Genomic DNA, 10,768 nt, shown 5'->3' with positions numbered 1-10,768 from the left:
ACACCCGGTGCTCATCATATCATGTGCCCTCCTTAATACCCATCATCTGGTTACGCCAACCCCCACCCCCTTCCCTTCTGTAACCTTCAATTAGGTTCCCAGAGTCCAGAGTCTCTCATGATTTGTCTCCCTCTCTGATTTCTTCTGCTCAGTTTTCCCTCCCTTCCCCACGGTCTACCACGCTTTTCCTTCTGTTCTACATAAAAGGGAAACCAACTGATAATTGTCTTTCTCTGCTTGACTTATTTCACTTAGCATAATCCCCTCCAATTCCATCCATGTCAAAGCTAATGGTGGGTGATTCATTCTTTCTGATTGGCCAGTCCTTTAAGTGTCTACATAAAGCAGACAAAGCCCCACCAGAAGTGCTTGAGAAAGCTAAAGCTAATTTGTCTTTTCCTTTAGAGTGGTTAGGAGCCTGAAAGTGAAATTTTTTTCAAACCTAATCTGTTATTCTCCTGGAGCCATTGTGAAAGAAGAAAGCAAGCAGGTTTCCTGAAAACAACTAGGCTAATAAACCTGAATTTGACTTGATACCTGTAGGGTAGGTGTTTTGCAATATTTTTTTTTCCCTGTTTTGTTTTGTTTATTGTGGTGATCTTTTTTGTTGTTTTTGTTTGTGACCCACAGTAAATTATATACACAGGTAAATATAGAAAGGTGATAGGGATAAATGAATAAATAGTATGTACACTGACTCAGCTGAAGAAAAAGATATTTGAAGCACTGGCTTTTACTTCATCTTGATGCATTCTGGTATTTTCTGTTCTTTTTAATTTTTTTTATTTTTTTACTTTTTAAAAAAGATTTTATTTATTTGACAGAGAGAGAGATCACAAGTAAGCCAAGAGGTGGGGGGTGGAGAGGAAGCAGGCTACCCGCTGAGCAGAGACCCCAGATGGGGGCTCAGTCCTGGGACCCTGAGATCTTGACCTGAGCCTAAGGCAGAGGCTTAACCCACTGAGCCACCCAGGCGCTCAATCTGTTCTTTTTTAAATGAAGCCCCAGAACCCATATGAGTTTATCAGAATACAGCTTGTCTGTTGAGTCAAGATCTGAGGATTTAAAATAGCCCAGAAGGCTGGTGCCTCTCTCTCTCTCTCTCTCTCTCTCAAGGTACTATTTGAATGAAGGGGGGCAGGAGGGAGGAAGGGTGGAGAGTGGAGAGGCAGATTTCTTCCTGATATCTCAGAGTTACTGGCAACATTGAGTGTCTCCTTCATCAGACCATGAGCTTTCAAGGAAAGGACCAACCTTTCTCTATCTCGGTTGGGAATCTGAGACATCTAATATGATCTTGGCCTTCTCAAAAGAGAGTCAAACTATGACTCTCATATGAATATCAAATGAATACAAGTTAAAGATTTTATTTAATTCTTAATCAGGGAACCAGGTGGATGTTATAACCCGTTCAAAGGCAAATCCGAAGAACAGACACTTATGGGCAGGGAATACTTGAATGTCCAAATAGAGGCAAAACTAGCTTCTTTCTTCCTAGCGAAGGGATGTCAGGTGAATCTCTCCCCACAGGATATAATTTGCATTTCTAAAAACAATTATTTTGCATTTCTCAACGTTATCTACAGGACAGATCTGAAAAATAGCTTTCTTGGGTCAGAATCTGATAACCCCAAAGGCTGTGCTCCAGACAAGATAATGTAATGTTCCATCAAAGCACAAAATATCCATCCCCCCCTAGAAGTGGACTATTCTGACAGCTGGTGTGAGGTGACCGCTTGTTCCAGCTCCTACAAAGCTCCAAACTGGAACCAAGTCCGTAGTGCAAACCCCGCTCAAGAACCATGTGGCAGTAGGGGGCAGCAAAGCTCCACTCCTAAAGAAAGCAGCCTTCACAAAAAAGAAATTCGTAAAATTGGATTGACCTGGGGTCCATGGACTGAGTCCCTGGGATTGTATGCAAAAAAAAAAAAGTTTTACTTTGTACATTTTTCTGGGAGGAGAGTCTTTTTTTGTTTCTTTTCTTTCTTTCTTTTTTTTTTTTTTTTTTTGGCTTATGTCTAATGAAGCTACAGAGCACTTTCCCCAAGTATTGGAAATTTCATGTCCTCATGGTCATATTCACAACTTGGTTGCCAAATTAGCTTTAAGTTAGAAACACCTGAGGAGTTATTAGGTTGAACCATACAAAACTGTCATTTTTGTAAGGTCACTAAAAAGACGAATATTGGCAATTTGCTGAGGTTCAACTTACATATACAGATTCCTGGTTGCCCCCACTCTGATACAGCCAGTGGGTAGATGAATACGTGAGATCAACTGCCACCTTCAGGTTGAAATTTAGGAAAATGTTCTGTTGGATTCCAATCCACCCCAAGGCCTAGATGTGTAACCCCAACCTATTCTGACCACTCTGAACAGTGAAAACCCAAGATGGCATTAAGAACCCAACCCAGTTCGCTAGGGGCTATCCAGGGAGTCTGCTCGGAGGACCACTGGCTTCAGAGTCTCCTGGGGTGCTTGTGAAGATGCATCTCATTAAACCCCTTGCTAAACCCCCAGAATTAGATGGCTGGGCCCTGGGCCGGGGAATCTGCATTCTAAGTAGGCTCCCAGGTAACTCTGAAGCAAACAAAATATGAGAGTAGGTAACCCCAGGAGACAGGAGAGACTATGAGCTGAGGTCTATTAGGTATATCAAAGTATAACTGTTAAAATGGTAAAATCGTGGCTCTCATTCAAATATAGAATGGACATGTGTCAAAGGTTTTGTTCAGCTCATGAATTTATGACAGAACCATTAGACGGTAAAGCTGATTCCAAGAGCTTTGGGGGAAAATAATTTATATAAGCCAACAGAAAAAACATTTCAAAACAAAACAAAAGATCTTAGAATAAGATTGCTGGGTTAAATAAGAAGCTAGTTAATATCCTCCAAGCTAATACAACCATAACCTGTGGGGTTATCTTTCCTACCAGATTAAAAAAATACAAAGTAACATGTAACTTTGCAGCATCTGGCTATCATGAAACAATAAATAGCAAAGCCAAACACAGATACATTCTGCTAGAAAATTAAACAGTCCCTGGGTGACTTCGTTAAATAATTCCCCGGTATGACTTTGAAAGGACACTCAGCCCAACTTTTTGCCTTATTTCCAAGTTTTAAACAATTCTTTTCTACAGGGAGCAAAGACAGCAGAACATCAAGTGTGTGGACTCTGTTTCTCTGAGTGAGAAAATTCAGGCTAGAGCAGATATATTCAAACCCGAGAGCCACCTGATCCAGAGAGAGGTGAAAACTGTCAGAAGTCACGTATAACCTCCTTGGATTTATTTCAGACACTAGCCATAATCACTTCCTCTTGCTTTGTAAGTAAGTGTTTTGTCCTCTTTCTAGTTATCTGACTTACAAACTTGTCGTTCCTTGATAATTTCTCTTAGAAGTTCAACTCAATAGCCATTCCCTGATAATTTCTCTTAGAAGTTTAACTCAATAGCCTACTAAGGTTTTTAAGCTTTGTTCTTTTGTGTTTAAAAATTCAGGCACTTTATTTGTTTAAACATCAGAAATATCCTCTAATTTTTATGAAACAATTGTCCACCCCCAGGAGAAAACTTTGAGCTTCATGAAACGTGAACTGGAATAGAAATACTGCATGTCCCAACTCAACCTCCATATTTTTTCCCAACTTCTTTTGCCGTTAGAGGGATAGCTTAGGAGTGAGTGTATCAGTGTTGGAAAGTTCAGCAGGTGTCTTCATTTCAGTTCCTTCTACTGCTTTCAGGTAAAATTAAAATTCAGTCAATTTTTAAAAGTAATCCTTTAGTGGTTTTCTGTAAGTGAGATTACAGAGCTCTTTTCTTCTTTGTACTTTTTTTGTATTTTTCCTTTTTAATTTTCTTAAAACTCCCTTTACTGATCAAATTTATCATTCTTTGAGTTATTGATAATAAGAGCATCTATGATGTATTGGCTCTCTAAGTTTTGAAAACATAATTGAAGTTTTATTTTAAAATACCTTTTCCAAGGGGCGCCTGGGTGGCTCAGTGGGGTAAGCCTCTGCCTTCAGCTCAGGTCATGATCTCAGGGTCCTGGGATCCAGCCCAGCATTAGGCTCTCTGCTCCACGGGGATCCTGCTTCCCGCCAGCCTCCCGCCCCCGCCTGCCTCTCTGCCTACTTGTGATCTCTCTCTCTGTCAAATAAGTAAATAAAATCTTCCAAAAAATAAAATAAAATAAATACCTTTCCTGAGATATGTTCTACGTATCATAACATCCACCCATTTCAAGGTATTTATACACTGATATAACAGTATTATTCACACGAGGCAAAAGGAGGAAACAACACAAAGGTTCTTCTCTGGATGACTGATCCAAACAAATTGTGGTCTATATTTACAGAAGAATATGATTCAGCCTTAAAAATGAAGGAAATTTTGACACATGCTACAACATAGATGAACCCTGAAGACATCATTCTAGGCAAAATGATTCAGTCACAAAAGGATGAATATTGTATGATTCCACTTACCTGAGGGACTATTCAAAGAGGGGGAATGTAAAATGGCCACTGCAGGGGCTGGTGGGGTCGGAGGGTAGGGGGTGGGGAGTCTCTGCTTGCGGGGGACAGAGTTCACTGTGGAAAGATGAAAACGGTCCGGGGATGGATGGTGGTGACGGTTGCACAACAGTGGGAATGTACTTAAAACCACTGAACTCTACACCTAAAAATGATTAGAATGGCAAATTTTATATTATGTGTACTTTGCCACAATTTTTTTAAAAAACCCTGCAATTTCAGATGTACAGCTCAAGTTCCTTTTAGTAACTTTACCAAGTGATGGAACGTCCCCATCAATCAGTTTTCTGTAATTCTCATCCCTGCAGTAAGATCCCTGATGCCCACCACAGTCCATATGGCCCCATTCCTACCCCACCCCTGAAGCAACCACGAATCTGCCTTCTCACTCTATAAATTTGCTTTTTCTGGACTTTTCCTCTGTGTATATGGAATCACACAAAATGTGCTGTTCTGTGCCTGGCTTCTTTCCTTTACCATAACATTTCTGGAGTTTGTCCATCATGGAACATGTGTCTGTAATTTGTTGCTGTTTTATTGCCAGATAGAACTTCACTGTGTGGATATACCTCGTTTCATCGACCCATTCATCCATAGATAGATGCTGACGTTGTTTTTGGTTTTTGGTTTTATGTATAATGCTACCAAGAACAGTCATGACTTTACCTAACCCAGAGTCAGCTTTAACCTTTCCTATGCCGTATGTATGCCTACATATGTGTGTGTAAGTGTGTGCATGTATATGGGTGTGTATATTTGTGTGTGCTTGTGGGGTTGGTTTTGTTTTTTTTTTTTTTTCCTCTCTAATCCAGCAAGACAGGCAAAATCAGCCACATTTCACAGAAGAAAAGAGAGGTTAAGCAACCTGGGAAGTTCACCCAGCTACTTTTTTTTTTTTAAAGATTTTCTTTATTTATTTGTCAGAGAGAGAGGGAGAGAGCACAGGCAGACAGAGAGGCAGGCAGAGGCAGAGGCAGAGGCAGAGGGAGAAGCAGGCTCCCTGCCGAGCAAGCAGCCCGACGTGGGACTCGATCCCAGGACGCTGGGATCATGACCTGAGCCGAAGGCAGCTGCTTAACCAACTGAGCACCCAGGCGTCCCCACCCAGCTACTTTTGCTGGGCACGGACAAAGGTCTGACTGCCCGCAGGGAGAGGGGTGACAGAGGAGAAGTTTAAACTATCACTAGTGGCCTCTGTGTTCTCCAAGGACTCAGACCCTTACCATGCCCTCACTGGCTCTCAAGTGGCAGGTTTTGGGGACCTAGCCTCACAGAGGCCCAGGCACACTGGCGGGGAGCCTCACAGAGGGCATTTCCCTCGAGTGGAACTACTTCATTTCGGGAAACCAGGAGCTCCAAGGGGTCCCCCAGCTAGCTCCTGCTTTTCCCAGTGGCTGTAATTCTGCTTGGTAATTTAGATGACATTTTCCAAGAGCAGAGGAGGAGTTTACCACTGTGGTTAAAAGCGAGGCCTCTGGAGTTGGACTGCTTAAGTTCACATTCTGGCTTCTGCTTAGCTCTGCAGCCTGGGGCAAGTTATTCATCCTCTCTGTGCTCCAGATTCTTTATGTGTAAAATGTAAATAATAATGGTGTCTACCTTACTGGGTTGTTATAAGGTTTAAATGCGATAATAGAGAAGGAGCAAAGACTATGTTGGCACCTGGCCATAGCAGGCCCTGAATAAGTATTAAAAGTGGTTAGTGTAGTTACTTGCTACAGAATTATCCCTGGAGTTCCAGAAGCTTGGAAGATGCATAGGGCCCCTGTGTCCTTCTGGTTGTCCATCAGCACAGCACATTATGCCCCAAACTTCAGTCTGTTTTCTCTGTAGGCTTTTCCAGTGGTGCCTGCCGAGGTAGTAGGAGGAGTGGCAGTTGATGACAATTGTCCCTGAGAGAAAGTTTCCCCCTGGTAGCTCACAGGCAGAGAGGGCTCCCACCCAGACTGTCCATTTTGGAGAACACTTCATTTTGTGGTTTCCTCCAGCTTCCCCTCTTACCCTGACGAGAAGCACATCTGTCCCCCACTCTCTCCTGGGGCTTCTTCTGCAGGAGTCTGCTGCCTGTCCTCCGCCTCAGACATCTTGTGTTTGACGTAAAGACCAGAGCTGGCGGGGGCTTGAGAAGGATTCTCTGGGGGTTTTCTGCTCTGGTTCCCACCCACCCACATAGGCATGGATTCAGTCTGGAGTTGATGAGTCTCTCCTCCTGAGAACTGCTGAGCCCTCCCCTTCAATTCCAAAGGAAGGACTTAGCAGAGCTAAATCTGAAACCAGGTTAAGATGGCACGCTTCAGCAGCAGCTGGCTGACTGAACCAGGAGTGGTGTCGTGATTCCTGAACATGACCATATTCTTGAGAATTCAGACAGAGAAATTCAAAGAATCGGGCTACAGTAGTCCATTAATGGGAAGGTCTCTGTCCCTCTTGGGGATCAGGTGTAGGAAAGAGCAAGCATTTACACAGAAGTGTGAGTGTGTGAGAGATATTCTTAGAGAGTTTAGTCTTAAAGGGTTTCCAGTCCAGAGTCCCAGAAGCACCCATAGAATGTCTTCCGTTTGAGCTAAAACATACTCTTGTGCCCTCAGGGGCCCTCTCCAACTGGTTCAGGCAAACACACCACAGGAAGCAAAGCTGTGATTAAAGCTCATTGGCAAGAGGTCAGACGGAACTAGGTTTGAATCTTCTCTATCATTTTCTTAGTAGTGTGACGTTAGGCAAATTGTTCAGCCTCTCTGAGCTTCAATTTCCTCCTCTAAGGGGGATGATACAATGGACTTCAAAAAAGCCCTCAGATGATTACAAAACACAGTGAAATACTCAGGGTGGGGCTTGACATATAGTTGATGACCAATAAGCGATCATTTAAGTATTAAGATCTCCATCTTCCTTTTGAATCGACCCTTTATCATGACTCTAAATACACAACACCAAATTTCTTTTGCTAGTGTTTACACCATAAATGTTTTTCCACCTTTTTAATTTTCAATCTGTGTCCCAATATTTAAAGTTGCATCCTAATAAATAGCGTATTGTTATTTCTCCGTCTTTGACTTAGACCGTCTTGGTCTTTTCGTTGGAGTGTTTAGCCCATTTACATTTAACATAATGACTGCTATTGTTTGTGCTTGTCTACCATGTTGCTACTGGATTGGCTTTTCTGGGATCTCAACCAAAAGCCCAGGAGGTTGGCCAGATCTTCTCCCCCACTCTGCGGGACTCAAACCTCTGGCTCCTCGGCCGTGTGCAGCCGCTGAAATCTGTTCAGCTCTTATGCTCCCCAGCTCCCCAGCCGCTGTTCTCTGCTGGGCTCAGTTTAGGAGTCAGCCAACACCTTGAGGGAAACCTGTATGCAGATTTCTCACTCGTTCCTCTCCATCATCCTCCCTTCGAGTTCCAGCTACTCTGGCAGCCTTCACCTCTGATCTCAGCCCAGTAAGACAGCAGCTTTCTGCTCTCACCCACCCACTCCTCCCACCCCCACCCCACCCGTGATTTGGGAAAATTCCTTTGGGAAAAAGTGGGATGACTGTCCATTTCACCCTCCTCAGGGATCACAGCCATTCAGACTTGTGCTGGGTGCTCTCCAGCTCCTTCAAACAGTTGCTCTATATATTGTGTCCAGTTTTTATCCTTATCTTGGCAGGAAGATTAATCTGATACAAGCCAGTCCTCTCTGGCCAGAAGCAGAAGTGTTGCACTGCTTCCATTTACTGAGCCCTTCTTAAAACTGCCTTAGAGTGGGCAACCGAAGTTTCTGTTGGCAGGCGACGGACTTGATCCTAGTTCAGTCAACAAGCAGAGGAAGGACCTTATAAGTTGGACCTCAGGGGTGCCTGGGTGGCTCAGTCAGTCAGTGCAACTCTTGGTTTCAGCTCACGGTCGTGGGACTGAGCCCCGTGTCAGGATTTGCACTTGGTGTGGGGTCTCGTTTGTCCCTCTCCCTCTGCTCCTCCCCCACCTCCGCTCCTGCTCTTTTTCTCTCTAAAAAATAAATCTTAAAAAAAAAAAAAAGAAAAGAAAAGTTGGCTCCCAGACAAAGTTGAGATATTTCATTGAAATCGGACTGAAGTTCAGGCATTTGTTAAAAGTTATGTAGCCCTGAGAACCTGCAAGAATTTAGAAGTCTCTATTTACAGCTTTGGATTCTTCTCAGAGGCCCAGACGTAGGCTGAAAGACCGTGGTAAGTAAGAACCAAATTAATGTGTGACTTGGTGAGGGGAGCATCCTTCTGAAGGGAGACTGAAGAACTGGGCGATTGTATTAGACCATTGCCTACAAGGTCACTTCTCTTAGGTTATGAAGTTACTGAATAAGGAATTGTAAACAGCATCCAGTGTCTCTGGGGATTCTGACAAGAGTCAAATTATGCCTCACCAGTCAACTCAAGGATGTGAGGAAGTCACCAAAATTACTTAAAAAGATGTTTTGGGGTGCGTAGGTCAGGGTGAGAGGAATCGCTATGCACATCTGAGGCTGTGGGTCGCATTCCCAAAGGAAATTTCTGGTCGGGAGTAACCTGGGTGAACGGAGAAGATCCGTGTCTTCTTGAGTAGGTGGTGTATCAGCCAGGGTGTAATCAGGGGACAAAAGCCGCATCTACCAACGCAACAGAGAATTTAACATACAGAATTGCGAGTCAGGTATTGGGCAAGTCAGCTGGCGAAGAGGAGACACGGAGGAAATCACAGAAGTGGAAAATGCAGGAAGCAGGTACCACCCTTCAGAGGAGGGAAACAAAAGCCTGAGTTGGGGGTGGTTGAAAGGGCTAAACCCAGGCCGGCTGGGGCTGCTGGCTCTGAGGGCTTGATGTCCTGAGGCCGCCTGTGGACTGCGGGAAAGCTGCGAACTGATCCCAGCTGCCGCCTGCTGGGGCACCTGTCCTGCCCCGGATGTTGACAAGGGCAGGAAACAGGCGTGAACAGGTCTCTGGTCTCTCCTCACTCCCCACCGCCCCACAGACATCCCAGCTGCCCTCCAGCGCCTCCTACAGGCGGAGCCCCACAAAGCGTGACCGGGGTTTTAGACTTCCAGCCCCAGCCTCCCCAAATACGGAAAAGGCCTGACGCTGAGAGACTGAGGACTACAGCTTCACAACCAACAGGCCAGAAAGATTTAGACTCAAGTGTGGGCAGATTTAAAAGAAACAAACGAGAGCGCTAAGACTTTTATGTGAGGAAGGAATCTACGCATAGTCGGTATTTTAGACACATGTGGTATTTAAGAGAATAAGGCCCTGTTCGGTGACAGCTTTATAATTCCATTTAAAAATGTGTAATAGAGTAATTAATTAAGACTTGTGATTTTTTTTATGTTGTCGTCTAAGCTTAAGTAGAGCGTAAAAACATTTAAAGTTTCCCTTATTTATAAGCTTAATTGATTAGTTTCTAGAATTAGTTAGGATTGGGGAAGATTTTATATGTTGTTAGAAAAACTGAAGTACTTAAAAAGAAATATTAAATTTATAAATGTATTTAGAAGTGTTTGAAGTGCTGAGCTAAGCTTGTAAAGAGGACCAAGCATTATTTAAAGGCTCCTCCAAAATTAATGCTAAAGTCTGCTAGACATATAGAATAATAAAATTTCTAAGTTGAACTTAAAAGCCTAAGAAAGGCTTTTAAATTTTTAAATTTTTTTTATTTTTTTAAATAAACTCAATATTGATTCCAAAAACATTATTAACTGAATTATTAAATGAATACTAATTATTAAACTTATTAAAATATTATTTTTAAATCCAAATTTAAACTTATTAGTTTTTTAAGGAAAAGGCCCACTGAAATCTTTTCTGAGTAGGAAAGTGACTGTTCAGGACAAGCGGGATTTCCCCACCCCCATGCCCTCCCCTCAGGAGGTGTTTTTAGAAGTAGCTGGAGAAGAGCAAGAGAGGCAGCTTTGCTTCTCCACTCTCTGGAGACCCTGAAACCATCTTGCCATGTAGCGAGCTGAGGGGGCTATGCCCCTGACTTAGTTGTTCTGCTTCCTCAACCTCTACCAAGCCAGGACACTTCATGGGATAGAGGAAGGATGATCACTGGACATGAGGTAAAAGAACCCAAGCCTCAGTTTCCCCATCTGCAAAATGGCGGTGCTACCTGCCTTGCAGTTGTTATGGGGGTCCGGATAGTACTTGCACACCAGGGAAGACTCTGAAGCTCCCTGTTGCTGGAGCCATCCTGGGTTAGGGCCAGGAGGTTCTTGCCTAAGCACACTGGCCAGGAAGACT

This window comes from Neovison vison, chromosome 7, assembly GCF_020171115.1.
Source record: "Neovison vison isolate M4711 chromosome 7, ASM_NN_V1, whole genome shotgun sequence".
Lineage (NCBI taxonomy): Eukaryota > Metazoa > Chordata > Mammalia > Carnivora > Mustelidae > Neogale > Neogale vison.
The sequence above is the reverse complement of the archived record's forward strand: the minus strand, read 5'-3'. Positions refer to the sequence as shown.